Here is a 17,642-nt window from a genome sequence, read left to right as displayed (position 1 = left end):
ACTGAAGAGTGTGTGAAATTCAGCCTCAACTTAGGGAAATTTATAGGAAATAAGAACTTTAAAGATGTCATAGTAGATCAGACCCTTGACTGCTTAGTCTAGAATTCTGTATCTGATAAGAATAAAAAGGGTTACCAGAAAGGTATAATAGAGAAGAACTTTAATTTCACAAGATTAGGAAAGTTGTCCCTTATGTTGTGAACTTCCCTTCATTAGCCATTCTTCCACCACTGAGTTTTTCATTCACAATTAATTCTTTATAACTATATGGAATTTATTGATCCCCTAACATCACTTTATAACAAGTCTTGAGACTACTAGCCATTGAATAAAGTAGTACTTCCTTCTTGATTTTCCTAAAAGGCAACCAGATGGCACAGTGAGTCAAAAATACCTGAGTTTCAGTTTCATTTGATCAATGATGGACAGAAGCAGCTATACCCAAAGAAAGAACACTGGGAAATGAATGTAAACTGTTTGCATTTTTGTTTTTCTTCCCGGGTTATCCTTACCTTCTGAATCTAATCCTCCCTGTGCAACAAGAGAACACATATATTGTATCTAGGATATACCGTGACATATTTAACATGTATAGGACTGCTTGCCATCTGGGGGAGGGGGTGGAGGGAGGGAGGGGAAAAATCAGAACAGAAATGAGTGCAAGGGATAATGTTGTAAAAAATTACATGGTTCTGTCAATAAAAAGTTATTTAAAAAATTTTTTTAAAGTACCTGAATTCAAATCCAGCCTCAGATACATATTAGCAAGTCACTTAATTTCTATCTGCCTCAGTTTCCTCAACTGTAAAATAGAGATAGCATCTACCTCCCAGAGTTGCTGTGAGAATCAAATGAAATAATATTTGTAAAACACTTAACACAATGCCTAACACATAGTAGGTATAATATAAGTGCTATCTATTACTAAAATTTTCTTTCAGGCTTTCAAGTCACACTATCCCAAGATTTCATCATCAAATTTCTGTTCATTTTATTCAAAAGAGGGGGCCAAATGGAGCAAGAGGAAAGAGTGCTGGGTTTGGAGCTTGGGGACCAGTCTTTGACTTATTAATGGTGAGACGCTAAGAAAGTCCTGTTCTCTCTGAGCTACAGTCCTCACTGTAAAATTAGGGGATTAGATTAGGTCTCAATCCTATTACTTAAGGTTTTAAAATACTTTATGATCTTTGTATATGTTTATCTTTTCTGATTGAAATCCTGAAATTTATTTTGTACTTACTTTGGGCTAGTACTAGTGATAAGCTCTGAGGATTTAAAATAAACAAATAAAACAAAGTCTCCTGCCTTCTTGAGGCTTACATTGTACTAGGCCTAGAAGCACAGACAGCTGATGAGATTCCAAGCCAGTGGAGGAAGAAGATAACACTAACCCCTGGAGAATGTAGAAAGGTCTCATCTAGAAGGTGACCTTTGAACCTGGATTTAAAAGTCCTTGATTTTAGGGGACCAAGATGAGGAGAGAATACATTTTAGTGCATACCAAGCAGAGGAGACAGAAAATGAAGCTCCAAGTTTGGGGACTCATTAATAGGTCAGTTTGAGTAGGCTAGTGGGAGTTGTGTGTGTGTGTGGGGGGGGGGGTAATGTCTCATAGACATTGAAATAGAAAGAACCTTAACAGCCCTCTAATCCAATCCCATCATTTTATAGATGAGGAAACTGAGGACCAGAGAGGAAAAATAACTCACTATTGTTGTACAAATAGTAATTTGGAGGAGATAAGTAATGCAGATGTGAATTGAATCCAAGTCCTTTGACACTAAATCTAGTTTTGTTTTGTTTGTACCACACTGCCTCTCAAAAGCCAAAAGAGATGAGGGTTTTAGTATTGAGGGCTTCAGATATAAGATTTGTCTTAGAGTCAATAAGGAATCATTGAAGCTTTTTTGGGCTAAGGAGTGACACAGTAAAGCCTAGACTTTAGGGAGATTGTTTTGACAGCTATTGGAAAGATGGATTAGAATAGGATCAGATTGGAAGCAGGGAGTACAATTAGGAGGCTATTATCCAGGCAAGAGGCACTGGAGGAATAGATGGGGAAAAGATTTCAGAGGTAGAATTGACACAACTTGGTGACTGATTGGGTATGGAAGATATGATGAACAAAGACTTAACAATGAGAATGGATTTTATTACTAATGAAACTATAATGATTTCTGTTTTGGACATGCTGAAATAATAACAATAAATTTTATTGTTCAGTAATGTTTGACTTTTTTGTGACCCCATTTGGGGTTTTCTTGGCATACTGGAGTGATTTTCCATTTTCTTCTCCAGCTCACTTTACAGATGAGGAAACTGAGGCAAACAGGATTACACAGCTAAACATTTCAGAGGCCAGATTTGAACTTAGGTCTTCTTGACTCTGGGCCCAGTGATCTATCCACTGTACCACCTAGCTGCCTTGTTAGAGGTTCTGATGGGTCATCTTGGTGGAGATGTTCACCAAATAATTGATAATGTCCAATTAGAGTCGAAGAGAATGGTAAGAACTGGATCCATAGATTTGAATGTCAATCAGCATGTATATGATATTTGGAATCATAGGACTTGATAACTAAAGGGAGTGTGCATAGAGAAAAAAAGAAAAGGGTTCCAGTGAGAATTTAGGTAAGAGAATAGAGATCATGATTTACAAAGAAGATTCAGAGCAAACTTCTACATAAGGGAAAATCAGGAAAGAGTAGTCCCCAAAAACCAAGGGAGAAGAATGTATCCGAGAGGAGGGGGTCATGGACAGTGGAGAATGGTCGGTAAAGATGAGGACTGAGAAAAGCTATTGAATGGAACAGACAAGTTATCTTGGAGAGAGCAGTTTCGTTTAAGATAAGGTAGGAAATGGGCATCATGGAATAACTAGAAGATAAGGAGAATGAATATGTGAAGGAGAGGAAATAATCAAGGAAGCACACTACCAAAGAAGATGGTCTTAGGAGCACAAGTAGAGAGACTGAATTTTACAAAGAGAATCCTAGTCAGGGCAAAGAAAATCAGTGATAATAATATCAGTTCATCCTAATTTGGGGAATACAGAATACAGAAGAGGCAAAGGATCTCTTTGCTGGGTGACGGATAAAAGGGATGAGATGAGAGAAGAAAAATTTTGAAAGAGCTGCTGCAGTGAGAAGTATGAGTTAGGAAGAATATGCTGAGAGCAGTAAGTGTGTCTTATTAACATTAAATAACAAATTGGCAACAGACCCATTTGACTTGGTTAGGTGACTTCCTCCAACTGCAATTTGAAATCATCCAGAAGTATTGGAATAACAATAGAGAGGGCAGATAATTGGAGTAAATTAGGCTCCATATTTATCTAAGCATGAGAGCAGATTAAGAATCTAAAAAGAACCATATAAAGTTGAGCTGGTTATAACTACAGGGTCATATTGACAACTATACGTGCTCACCTTCATAGCTTGCTTGATGATATCTAGATGATATCTATCCATCTCATGTTCTGTCATCTTCTTTTCTTTTTGCCTTCAATCTTTTCTGCTAACAGGGTTTTCTAATGAGTTTTGTCTTCTTGTTATAGGACCAAATTATTTAAACCAGTTTCAGTGTTCATCTGTCTACTAAGTAGTCTGAATTAATGGTTTTTGTTGTTGAATTAATTTCTTTCTTTCTTTCTTTTTTTTGCTGAGGCAATTGGGGTTAAGTGATTTGCCCAAGGTCACACAGCTAGTAAGTGTTAGATGTCTGAGGTCAGATTTGAACTCGGGTCCTCTGACTTCAGGGCTGATGTTCTATCCACTGCACCATCTAGCTGCTCCGTTAATGTCTTAAAATATTGACTTATATCCTTTCTTTCATGGAGACTCGAGTCTTCCAATACCAAAATTTAAAAGTGTTGATTTTATGGTGCTCAGCTTTCCTCATAGTCCAATTTTCACAACCATCCATTATTACTGAAAAAACCATGGCATCAACTGTATGAACTTCTGTCAGCAAAGTGATACCCTGCTTTTTAATATGCTGTTCAGATTTGCCATAGCTTTCTTTCCAAGGAGCAAGCATCTTTTAATTTCATAATTTCAATTGCCATTTGCAATGCTCTTTGAGCCCAAGAATATAAAATCTGATCCTGTCTTATCCCTCTATTTGTTAAAAGTGATGGAACCAAATAGCATGATTTTTTTTTAATGTTAAGCTTCAAACTAGTTTTTACAATCTCCTTTCACCCTCATCAAGAAGTTTTTTAATTCTTCATTTTCTGCCATCAGAGTGGTGTCATCTACATATCTGAGATTATTTCTCTTGAAAACCTTAATTCTGGCTTTTGATTTTTCCATCCTGGCATTTTGTGTGAATCTCTACACATATAGCTTACATAAATAAGGTGACAATATACAGCTCTATGGTAGTGTTTTGCCAGTCTTAAACTAACCAGCAGTTCTTCTTTGGTTTTCACTGTTGCTTCACATATCTGCTTCCTCAGAAGACAAGTAAGATGATCTCTTTGAGGGCTTGCCACATTTTGTTGTGATCCAGTCAAAAGTTTTATTATAATCAGTGAAGTGAAAGCAGATTTCTTTTTTTCTCAAACTTCCTTGTTTTCTCCACAGTCCAGCAAATGTTGGCAATTTGGTCTCTAGTTCATTTGCCTCTTCAGAAACTTGTACTTGGTTCACATATTGCTGAACCCTAATTTGCAAATTTAAGCATAACTTTGTGGGCATGTGAAATGAGAACAATTATTTGGTAATTTGAGCATTTTTTGGCATTGTCGTTCTTTAGGATTAGGATGTATAAATTGATCTTTTCCAATCCAGTGGCTGCTGTTGAGTTTTCCAAATTTGCTATTAAAATCCTAAAAGGTGATATAATTAAAGTGTTGCACTGTGCAACACTTTAATTATATCACCTTTTAGGATTTTAATAGTTCAGCTGGAGTTCCATCACCTTCACCAGTCTTAATGTTAGCAGTGCTTCCTCCTGTGTACTTTACTGATCATTAATCACAATCTCCCTTCCTCCTTTCTTCTCTCCCTTCTCCCTCCCTCCCTCCCTCCCATTCTTTTTCTCCCATTCCCTTCTCTCCCTTCTCTCATTCTCTCTCTCTCTCTCTCTCTCTCTCTCTCTCTCTCTCTCTCTCTCTCTCTCTCTCTCATTCTCTCCCTCTCTCAGTCTCTCCCTCTCTCCTTTCTCTCATTCTCTCCCTCTCTCTCTCTCCCTCTCCCTCCCCAACTTTGTCTTTTTTCAAGCTCATCTCCTTTTCTGCAGATCTTATTTTCCTCTTTTCTATCTGAATAACAACCACCTTATAAAACCTGGATAAAATGCTTCTTTTTTCCATGGTTCTTCTCTAAGCTTTATATCCTTCCCTATTAGGAAGTCAGTTAATGACCATTTTTTTTTAAACCACTTGCTGTATGTTAAAGCACTGGGAACACAAAAAAGGGGAGGGAATAGCCCCATTTTAATGGGGGAAGGTGGAATATCATGCAAATGATTATACATATATATCCAATGAAAATAGGAGATAATCTCATAGGTAAAGCCCTTAGTAGTGTGGTGAGTTGGAGCAGAGATCTCAAGACTCAAGTTGAGGAAGATGATCTAGGGCAGAATTTGGGGGTGAACACCCAGAGTTAGTGGCCTTGACTTGAACTTCCAGCAAAAGAGTGAGAAAGGGCTATCTGACAAATAGCAAAAAAAAAAAAAAAAAGAAAAAAGGCAGAAGAGCTATGTTGTGGAAGTATTGAGGGGAAAAGAGATTGAAAATCAGTGGCTACAGAGAGCTCAGAGGAAATGTTCTGTCCTTCTACCCACTTATAACATTTAGTTTTTAACTCCCATGGGACACAAAGCACATCCTTCCTTATTTTAGAGATAATTTTGCCCATGCCTTATCTTATCCTCTGGATATTAAGTGCCACAAGAACAGAAACTGTATCTTATTCATCATCTTTGTAGTTTCTCCAAATCCTGGTTTGTATATGGTAAATACTGAATGAATGAATCAATAATATTATGCTCTATAAGATACATAGTTTTGAAAATTAGTGTAGTTTGTTTCAAAAGAGGCAAAATAGAAGCTTTCAGTAATTTCTGTCCTAGAGTGGTGGAGGTGGTGTATGATGCTTGAACCTGATTCCTAGTCTCATACCGTCAAAATAACCAACATACCAACAATTATAGCAACAACATCAACAAGTAGTTCTAATAGTGGCAGTGCTTTACATACTTAGTGCAGGTATTTTCTTCATTTTACAGCTAGAGAAATTGAGAGTCAATAAAGTACCTTGTTCAAAGGCATGCACAGTAGAACTGAAACATCAACTATCTTTAATGACTTTACATCTAGTGTTCATTTCACTATACTAGCAATATCTATGTAGTTTTAAATGTCAGTTTCCTTGAATAGGTCTTCATGTTCTTCAGCTGTGAAATGAAAAGATCGAATTAGATCATCTGTGGAGTCCTTTCCAAATTCTAACATTCCATGTCATTTCCAGCATCTTTAGTTTGAGGGAAAGACGTTTTATAGGAGTGAAAGTTTTTATTGAAATTCTAAAGTTCAACTGTTTTATCTTAACTTCTTTAAAACTTGACCAAAACTACTTGCCATCTAGGGGAGGGCATGGGGGAGTGGGGGAAATTGGAACACAAGGTTTTGCAAGGACTAATGTTGAAAAATTGTCCACACATATGTTTAAAAAAAAAAGCTTTAATATAAAAAATATATGATTATAATTTTTTTAAAAACCACCCAAAATCTTCTAATTCATCAAGTGAGATCTTCACGTTATTCAGTTTCCATTACTTTAAACTACCTCTTTTATTTTTTCTTTCAAGCCAAGCGAAAAAAATTTGTTTCTAGCCCCAAAAGTTGATGGCTAGCAAGAAAGAAATGTAGCATTTATCTTAAGTAAAATGCTTAGGCAAACTTATCCTGACTTGGTATGATATCCTTGTATCAACTGTCATCTACCTATTTACCCAAAATTTAGAAAGAATATTTGCAAATCCCCTCCCCTTCCACTTAGCATTCTCTCACACCAGATTATCCCATTAGGTGAACAAATAAGATTATAGAAGTAGAGATAGCCATAGGAAGAGTGGTAACTTGGACAACTTGGAGAAAATTCCTTTACCAGAAAATTTGACTGGGCTTTCTGTAGGAAGCACATCATGCTTGTAGAAATGAAGGTTGTCTTCTTTTCCCAGGAACTGTTGGCATGAACCTAGTTCTGGGCTAAATGTGGGAAGCATCTGGTACAATATATGCAGAAATGAAACTAAGGCTCATTGAGAGCCACAAATCATTAACTGCAAACAGTTGGTTTCAGACAATGAACATGATCACCATCATATGATAGGAACTATTATTTGGCTTTTTCCAGAGAAGTAGAGAATTGTGTTGATTGTTTAGCTCAGTCATACAGACTTCTGATAACCACTGCCTTCATCTTTCCATTCTGATTATGTGCCTCAGGATTGGCATTGGCAATTTCCAAATTAGATAGAGGCACGATTTATCTTAAAAATTGGGTCTTTATTGGTCTAAGAGTTTGAGAATAATTCCCATATTGCAAAACTGTTATTTCCATCATGATATTGGAAGAAATTAGCCTTCTTTTCCACATTTTAATGTTTGATGACTTTCATTTATTATGTCATTATCAATTTGAAGGGTACTGCTCTTGTCATACAGTTCTTCATTGTAACAAAGAAATACAGTCTAGCAAAACCAGTAGTGATACATCTGTCCAGATATACAATATTTGACATCCATTTCCCCTATCTTTTCTATCACAATGTTTCATTATTGTGATTTTTCATTATTATTTGTTCTTTAGGACAAATTTTGATTCAAATTTATTTGATATAAATTGAGTTTAATCCAAATTCATCTGTTTATAGTATTGTCTTAATGTTTGTTTTATGGTGATAGTCTATACATACACACACATAAAAACTATTATGCTGGTTTTGCCTTCTTCTGCATTGTTTAATACAAATCTTTTCACGTTTTTAATTTTTTCTGAATTTCTTGTGTCCCTTGTTTTCCAGGACACAATAACATTCTGCTATATTTATTTACTGCAATATGTCGTTCTGCAACTGAAGTGAAGCAATTTTGTTTGTGGCATTTTGCTATCAGAATAAGGGCTGCTGTGAATATAATTGATATATCTGGGATCTTTCAGTTTTTAACTTCATTTTAGTACGTGTATAGTAAAAAATCACATTTATTCTCTAAAATGTAGATGGTGGAGAAATGGTGTACATCTTTAGTCCATGTTCATTTTTTGATATTTAGAAGTGTGATTTCTTTGGGATAGAGTTCATGCAAATGGAGTAAATCATTATACTGAAATGTATATCCTATTTGGAAAAAAGAAGGCATATTTAAAGTCCCATGACCCTTTAAACTTAAAATTCCAAAATACCCTGCCTAAACCAAAGCAATATTAGCTTGAGTACATTTGGTACAGAACACCCAGAAGGCATTGGCAATCCAAGAGAAAAGTGGCGCTCTCTTCTCTGCCCCTCCACCCCTACCCCTTAGTTCCCAAAGCTTCAAGAAAATTTTTTCTAGACTCTTTTAAACTAGAAAACTCAGTCTTTTGAGAGATGGCCTGTGAAACTTCTTAGCACTTGCTTCTGGTGAACTGGAAATACTATATACATAAACCTTCTTATTATATTTGACATTATAATACCCAACTGAAACCTAAGTGTATGTCTATCAAGGAGTAACAGCTGCAGAAATTAAAAAAAAAAAGTGATCATAATTGGATATTTTTCCAGCCTTTAAAGATGTATCAGCATCCTTCTAACCTCCTGCCCTGGCCATGTTACTCACCTCTTTAATTAAGTTCACTTCCATTTTAGCTGTTTTAAGTTTGTGTTTCTTGGTTCCCCTTTCTGCAAACTTTTCAAATCTTTCATGTTTTGTTTTGCTTTGGTTTTTTCTCTTTGTTCTCTTTCTGTTTTTCTCTCTGGCTAGTTTTATAGTGAGTAAATAAATGCCTTGCTGGAAACCTGCTTCTGAAAATTTGATATGAATCTTTCATTAATGGATCAGTCAGTCAACATTTAGCTCTTCTTTCCCACTAATATGTTTGACTGTCTCTTGGTCACTCCACCAGGTTGAATGTACCCAGATAATAATACTTGAAGTGTCAAAAGCAAAGGAAAGTTTATTTTCTTTTAAATATATATATATAGATATAGATATATATATATAGATATATATAAGATATATATGTATATATAGATATATATTCATTTTTGAACAGTGCTTTCAATTGCTTGTGATTCATTGACATTGAATTAAAACTAATGGTGGCCTATTAATAGCCACTTATATTTCCTTATGAACAGAGGCGAGGGAGAGAGGAAAGAGGAAGGGAGTTAGAAAATAAGTTAAGGGGAGTTAATAAGAATCTGATTTTACTTAGAGGCCATTCATCATTGAAAGTATTTAAACAATAATTTGTTGCCATTTTTCAACATAATCTCTTGGCAGAGTCAGACTTTTATTGTTATCCAAAGACAATTGAATAAAATGTCATGCATGCTCTTAATTTAGATTTGCTAGTCTTTAATTTTTCACAGCATCACTGAGACTGCCTTCCTTCCCTAAATTTTTGTTTATCCCCTTGATACATTTCATAGAAACATAGAATCTTAGATTTGGACTGAACCTCAGAAGCTTTGCAGAAGCAGAACCTTGCTTGAAGCAAAAATTGACTCTACATCATTCAGCCTCCTCTTGAACACTTTCAGTGTTGAAAAAACACATTCCATTTTTTGATGGCTCTAATTGTTGAAAAATATTTCCTTATATTGAGCTGAAATATTTCTCCCTATGATTTCTACCTAATGGTCTTAGTTCTGCCCCCTGGGGTCAAACTGTAAATTTAAATCTTTGTCAGCATGACAACCATTAAAATATTTGATTTTTATCAACTTTGCAACATTGCAACTTTGTCCTTTTCTTTTCTAGGCTAAACATTTCAGATTCTTTCAACCAGTCCTCATCATGGTATGATTTTTAGTTTCTTTATCATCTTGGTGTCCCTTTTTAGGTGATCTCTAGCTTGTCCATGTCCCCTCTTAAAATGATTGCAGAAATGGTATCCATAGTCCAGATATACCCAGAACAGAATAAAAGCGTGTCATTCATTGCTGATATGAAAACATTGTCTTTATAAACTTCAACAAGTTAGTGATAAATTTATTCACCGGAAACATTTTTCATATTTAAAAATGGAATCATAGCACATGCTTTGTCTGGGAACCATATGTGTAAAAGAGCAGCCATTTAAAAAGCTAAGCAGATATGAAACCACAATTATGGCGGATATTCTTTAGAGATTTAATGCTTATAGCTAACGAAAAGAATGTCCCACCCCGAATTGTATTGGCTAATTGGACCTAATATATTAGTCATTACTCTTGTAAACACTGAAAAGTGTGTGTAAGACAGAATTGTATTCTTGGAACCCCTTAATAGTAGTATCAGGCAACAAGAACAACACCTGTGTTTGCAAGGTAAATTTCAGGTAATTACTGTACAAGGTTACCTTTTTTGGAGGGCATAATTTGATCTGTGGCATCCAAATATGGGTAATAATAAGCAGTCATAACAAATAAGCAGACTTTTACAGTATGTATGTGGGTAGACTGTTTTCACCAACTCTTCCCCACAGTGATGTACACCTTTTGAGGATAAAACCTTCATTCATAATCTTAGTAATAAATATTTAAAATGTAATGATGATCTCTTGATTCATTTTGAAGTTTGATACTTGAAATCAATGAGGACTTGATCAAGTCATCAAGCATTTACTTAGGAATTTAGGAGATCAGCTCTCTGTGCTAAGAAATTAGGGATATCTAGGTGAAGAAAATATAATCCCGACGGTGCTATTAAATGGTTTATAGTCTGGTAATCCTTCTGGTCATTGCTCTTGCTCTCATTTATCCTTTATGAATAGAGTTGGATTCAGAATCAAGAAGAACCTGGGTTCAAAGTCTGCTTCTGATACTTACTATCTATTTTGACTCTGGGTATTTAACCTTGGTACTGTAGACCCTGGTATTGAAATCAGATAGAAACTAATCTCTGACATCTGTAGATTAATTTAGAAAACCACAAATGAACATTATCTGTATTGCATTACATTTTTTATTTATTTTGTTCAATTATTTCTCAGTTACATTTTAGTCTTGTCAAGGCTGTGTGCTGTAGTTTCCTTGGCAGGCTGCCTTGAGTTTGATATTTTTAATATAGACAACTAATTCTCTTAAGACTCTTTAAATTGCAAAGAAGATGGTACCTTCATTGGTAGAGAGAGTTTCCTCATTTAAGAAAGAGATTCTGCACTGATATATTGTTGATGAAATTGTAAACTGATCCATCCATTCTGGAGAACAATTTGGAACTATGCCCAAAAGATTATGAAACTCTGCATATCTTTTGACCCAGCAGTGTCTTTACTTGGCTTATATCCCAAAGAGATCTTAAAGGAGGGAAAAGGACCCACATGTGCAAAAATGTTTGTAGCAGCTCTTTTTGTGGTGGCAAGAAACTGGAAACTAAATGGACGCCCATCAGATGGAGAATGGTTGAATAAGTTATGGTGTATGAATGTTCTGGAATATTATTGTTCTATAAGAAACAATCAGCAGGATGATTTCAGAAAGACTTGGAGAGACTTACATGAACTGATAATAAGTGAAGTGAGTAGAACCAAGAAAACATTGTAAACAGCAACAATAAGATTATGTGATGATCCATTCTGGTGAATGTGGCTCCTCTCAACAGTGAGGTGATTCAGGCTAATTCCAATAGACTTGTGATGGAGAGAGTCATCTGTACCCAGAGAGGGACTGTGGGAACTGACTATGCTTCACAAAAAAATATTTTCACCATTGTTGTTGTAGTTTGTTTGCTTTTTTCTTTTTTCCTGTTTTTTTTTCCTTTTTGATTTGATTTTTTTGGTACAACATGATAAAGATGGAAATATGTATAGGAGAAATGCACATGTTTGATATATATTGGATTCCTTGCTATCTAGGGGAGAGGGTGGAGGAAGAGAGAGAAAAAAAAGTGAAGCACAAGGTTTTGCAAGGGTGAATGCTGAAAACTATCTTTGCATATATTTTGAAAATAAAAAGCTATCATAAAAAAAGGTCCTATTATCAATGAAATCACTTATTCCTATGTTCCTTACCTCTATGAACATATTACTATTATATGTAACATAATATATATTATGTAATTATATATATTATATATACATTATATTATATTTGTATATATTATAATTATATTTTAATACCTTTTATATATTATACATGTATAACATAAAACATGCTTTGGCACAGTAGTAATATAGAGAATGACACATATGAAATGCTATTTTATAAACCATGAAAACTGTCTCTAAATTTACATGGGGGAGGGGAGGAGAGCGTTTGGATAAGTGATTTGTGTAATACATTGACTTCTCAGTTTATAAACCTCAGTCATCAATTGAAATGAACAATTTATCTAATTCATCCATTAGATTGTTCCTTGAGGACAGACTTCCTCTTGCCCATTTTTGTATTTCTAGTGCTTAGAAAATCACTGTAGGCACTTAATAAATATTGATTGATTTGGAATTTTAGTCTTAGAAAGTTCTCGAAACCACTCTGACGCTGGGACTTGCCCAAGGTCACATAATTAACATATGCCACATAGTATTTAACCATGGGAGATATAAGGCTCTTTATCCACTATGCCATGTCACCTTTCCAAAGATGACATTCTCACTAAGCCATATTTCATTATTTTTTTCACTTCTATTTTATCCCTAAACTATTGACATGTCTTTCAACCAAAGATGTCTGTTGCTATCTAATATTTTTTTCAACAAATCCTTTTTGCATTATTATAGTTCATACTCACTGCTTAGAAAAAGCACTTCTTGACTCCAGAAATTTTCATAGGAAGACTGGAACTCACAACTAAAATAAGAATAAGCCAAGATTTATATTTTGGGCTTCAAATTGACCAGTCAGCAATTTTGTGATTTTTTTTGGAGCTATTTGCCAAACATCTATTTTGATTTCAGTGAGTGATCTTTGTGAACTTATGATGTAGAGGAAAGAGAATTTGGTTGATTATGGCACTATTTAATGAGTTAGTATTTGAGTGCCTGCTGACCGCTGAGCATGCTATTAGGTGATGGGAGGAGGAAATCAAAAATGAAATAAATGGTTTAATATGTAATGTCTATGTTCCAGGAAGCCTATTAGGGAATTGAGAATTGTCCCTATAGTAAGAACTTTGGAGTCTGCAAAAAAGTTTGAATGACAACTTTGGAGACAGTTATTATTTCTCCCTTGAATTTTCTCCAGATTAAATATTCCCAGTTCCTTCAAATGATTTGTCAGTGATATGAATTCAGATCTCTTAATTTTTGCTGTCCTCCTCAGAACATCTTCAGTTTATCAATATTTTAAATTGTGGTACCTACAGCCAAAGTACTCCAGCTAAGGCATGATGAGAGCTGAATACAGTGGGATTGTACCACAGAGGTATTTTAATTTGCATTTTTCTAATTGTGATTTAGAGCATTTTTTCAAATAACTTTCTTATAAAAATGTCTTTAATTACATCACCTGAAAATTATCTGTTCATATCCTTTGACCATTTATCAATTGGGGAATCAACTAACTAAAAGTTCATTGAATTGAATTGATGAGATTCTTCTTTTGATAATTTTTCTATTTATATTTGAAGAAGCTTATGTCTCTCCAAAAAAACAGGGTATTATTGACCACCCTCTCTACTGCTGGTTGTTTTCCCTCTTCCCCCTCCTCCCCACCCTGTCCCCAGTACACTGGACTAGGAGGAGAAGTTGTCATACTTCTTATTCCCCAGCAATACATATAGACTTACTTATGACACCATCACTCAAAAATCTCTCTTCCTTTGATGTTCAACTCTATCTTTCTATATCATATAATCCACATGATTGTTGCTATGATCTAGGAACCTCTAGTTTCAAAAAGTTCAGTTACCTGAAACCTAGTCTTGCTCTCAAAAAAAAAAAAAAATCAGTTATCTTAACATATGGATCTGCTTTCATATTGGCATCCCCTTAACCATTTCAACTTCTCCAATATCCATGACTTATAGTTTTACTCCCATGTTGACAGTCGACCAACAAGTATTTGTTAAATGCTTACTATGTGGGCAGGCATTGTACTTAAGCACAGGGGTTTTGTTTACAAACTAGCGATATGTTTTCTGGCTCGTCATCTACTATAATGTCCAGGCTAATTCTCTGGGAGGGCCTCAGGATCAGCCAGAGTCAGGATCAATCAAAGTCCTTGGTCTTTAAGGGGAGAAGTAAAGGAGGCAGGCAAGCTGCTACGTGGCTTGCCAAAGATAATTCCTGGACTCTGGAGTCCAGAGCCTTAAGTCTCTCTCTCTCCTTGGCCTAGGGCAGAGTCACTCTGACCTCTGTCCTTCAGCCCTCCAATCTTTGCCTACAATTACCTCACTACCACACATTCAGCAAGCACCAATGGTGAGGTTAGCCAACACATTACCATTTCACCTAACTATATGTATATATTTTACATCAAATAGGTAATTAGCCTTAAGTGCTCTGTGATTCAAGCACACCTTTTTAGAGTTTCAGCCCTTTATACTCCACAACTATGGTATCGCCATGATTTTTAACTCTGAAATTCTTCTCTAATCATCATCTTTTCTCTCTCTTTATTTCACTTCTGACTCTAATCCTTACAACCTTCTTTCCCTCAATTTCTCTAGGTTCTTTGAGTTGTTGTTGTTGTTGTTTTTAACCACTATTTTCCATTTGCTTTCTTCTTTTCATTGTATCAATCCAATACTTGACCAGGTAAACTATACATTGGCCTCCACTCTTGATTCTCTTGCTTCCTTTTCTTAAAATTATTTGCTCCTTGCCAGTTTTCAGTCTTGATTATCTCCATTGTATGCCTCCAGACCATTTGAATACAACTAGATGGATTGTGGATATAGTACAGAGCCTGGAGTCAGGAAGACTCATCTTCTACAGTTCAGATCTGGCCTCAGACACTAGCTGCATGACCCTTGATGAGTCACTTAACCCTGTTTGCCTCAGTTTCCTTTTCTGTAAAATGAGCTGGAGAAGGAAAAGACAAATCATTCCAGAATCTTTGCCCACAAAAACCCCAAATGGGGCCATACACAGGGAACAATTTATTCTTTGATTCTATCCTACCCTTCTCACTTGTCTCAAATTTTCTCTATTCTCCCCTCTACATTCAAAAAATGAATTTGCCTCCCACTTTGCTGGGAAGATAATGTGCTATGATCTTTCTTCTTCCCTATTCTATATCTCAAAAGCATCTGTCCTTTCATCTTTTATTCTGTCTCTGTTGAATAACCTTTCTCTTTACCAGTGCTAATCATGCCCTCAGTCCTATCCCTTTGTCTACTTTAAGAATCTGCTGCATTCACCTTTCTCTCTCTCTCTTATGTCTCTTTGTCTCTATTTCTATCTCTCTCTGTCTCTTTATCTCCCTATTCCCCCACTGAAGAAAGAGGAAATACAGATAGAAGTATAAATAAGTAGGTTATATCTAGGGACGTGATGAATTAGCTTGATTGTAATGAAAAATCCAGGAAAGGGGTTATAGAGAAATTAGATTTATATGCAACTTTGCATGTGAATTTAGTACAGTATTAGAAGGTCATGTAGGTTCTTGAATTAGTAAGTATATGAAAATGGTACTAGAAGATTATTTTATTTCATGGACATGAAGTTCCCAAAAAAGGACCTTAGAGATCATCTAATCCAACCTGATTTTACAGTTGAGGAGACTGAGGTTCTGTGAGGTTAAGTGGCTTGTATAGGATCATAGCAGTAAGTAACTCTGCTAGTAAGTAGCAGAGCTAGAATTGTAATCCCAGGTTTCTGATTACAAATTCAGTGTTATTTCTACAACATTCTGCCTCCTTTATCCCCTTCCATGTTGAAATTTTAGCCATCCCTCAAGGCTTCGTTCAACTTTGCTTTGTCCCTGATACTTTTACTCCAGCCATTGTTCTCTGATTCATCTGAATTCACTGTCATTCCTATTGGTCCTTAACAGATACTTCTGTGTATCAGTTTTCATTCTGACATATATTTTATTTCTGTAGTTAGGGCATAGACTCTGAAAGCCATGGATTGTGTGTCTTATTCATCCTTCTATTGTCCACAGTGCCCAGAACAAAGTTTTACACATAATTCAAGTCAACCAGTGTTTAAATGCTTGCTATGTCTAAGACACATTATTAGGCAGTGATGTTACAAAACTTTCTGACAGTGGTATTTAATTTCAGTGTATCCCCATGTCAGAGGATTGTATGTTGCTTATTTCACATAGCCCTTTAGCTTTAACCATTCCTACTTCTTTACTGGATCCAGGTCCTGCTTTTAAGTTGCCTAGAATCTAATGGAAGAAGGATGATTAAGTAAACAACTAAGATGAAAGACTGTGAGATAAGTACAAAATTAGCACTCACATATTTGTTGAATAATAGTATAGACTTTTTTGGGGAGACACTGAAGGCAGCTTTCTTTAATCTGGTGATGAGGTGATACTAGAGCCTTAAGAGGAAGGGACACATTCCAAGAAAAGCATTGATAGGATGGAATGATGAATTGGATACAGTGAAGAAGATGGAATCAAAGAGACTCCAAGATTGTAAGGACCAGAAAAATAATGTCACCATTAATAGTAATGTGGAAATTGGAAAAGAAATTGAGGAAAGATTTAAAAAAAAAAATACTCTGATCCAGTGAGTTTTATCTAGGAAAGATGGAGGAAGGGATTGTTCAAGAACCAAATGCACACAATTTAAATGTTCCAAGAAAACCAAACTCACTGGAAGAGCTTGAGCTTGTGCATCTGCAATTCTCCTTAACAAATTTCATTTGAAGTGTTAAATAATAACAGTGATCTAAGCCTGAAATCTATGATAAGATTTATGGTACTTTTAGAGTATTTATGTAATGTGCTCTGGAGGTTTAATTCAGAATATTATTCCTGCTCTGAATTACTGGCTGTTGTTCATGCAAACCGAAATAGTCTGCGCTTGGTAACCAAATCTCTTTTATCCAGGTCATGGTTGTTTTGTTGAGCATGAAAGAACATTTCTGTTATATATCCTTCTACATTGGTAAATCTATGCAAATAGAGTTAGACCACTAACTATCTGGGTGATGGGTCAAGCTGAATCATTCCTGAACCTAAGTCTTCTAATCTGTTAAGAAAAATAAAAAGAAGGTTGAATTCTGAGATTTCTTCTGTCTCTAATATTTGATAATTTTGTGACATATAACTGAAATATAGTAACAACAAATCAATTATAACTGAGACCGTCCCTCACATTGAGACAAAGTAGATGACTTTTAGGTTGACATACTTCAAAGGCATGTAAGACCTGTCTCTGCTGAATAGTCTATCCAAATCATGTATTTGGTTTAAGTAATTAGTTCCTTTTAATTCCTGGGTGTGAATTAATTGATTAGCTTAGTAGCCACTATCTATCAGAAAACAGGTGGTAGACATTGACAAAAGGTTAAGTCATTTTTGATGTAGAAGACTTCCCA

At 35.4% G+C, this 17,642-nt stretch overlaps 1 protein-coding gene across 2 annotated transcripts in view; it reads left to right on the top strand.

Annotated features, from left to right (window-relative positions):
• The window catches only part of AFAP1L2 (actin filament associated protein 1 like 2), a 130,288-nt gene that overhangs the window by 37,273 nt on the left and 75,373 nt on the right, over window positions 1–17,642 (top strand). The gene's annotated exons all lie outside the window — the stretch shown is intronic.

This window comes from Antechinus flavipes, chromosome 2 (genome assembly GCF_016432865.1).
Source record: "Antechinus flavipes isolate AdamAnt ecotype Samford, QLD, Australia chromosome 2, AdamAnt_v2, whole genome shotgun sequence".
Classification (NCBI taxonomy): Eukaryota; Metazoa; Chordata; class Mammalia; order Dasyuromorphia; family Dasyuridae; genus Antechinus; species Antechinus flavipes.
This window is presented reverse-complemented; position numbering and strand designations above follow the sequence as displayed.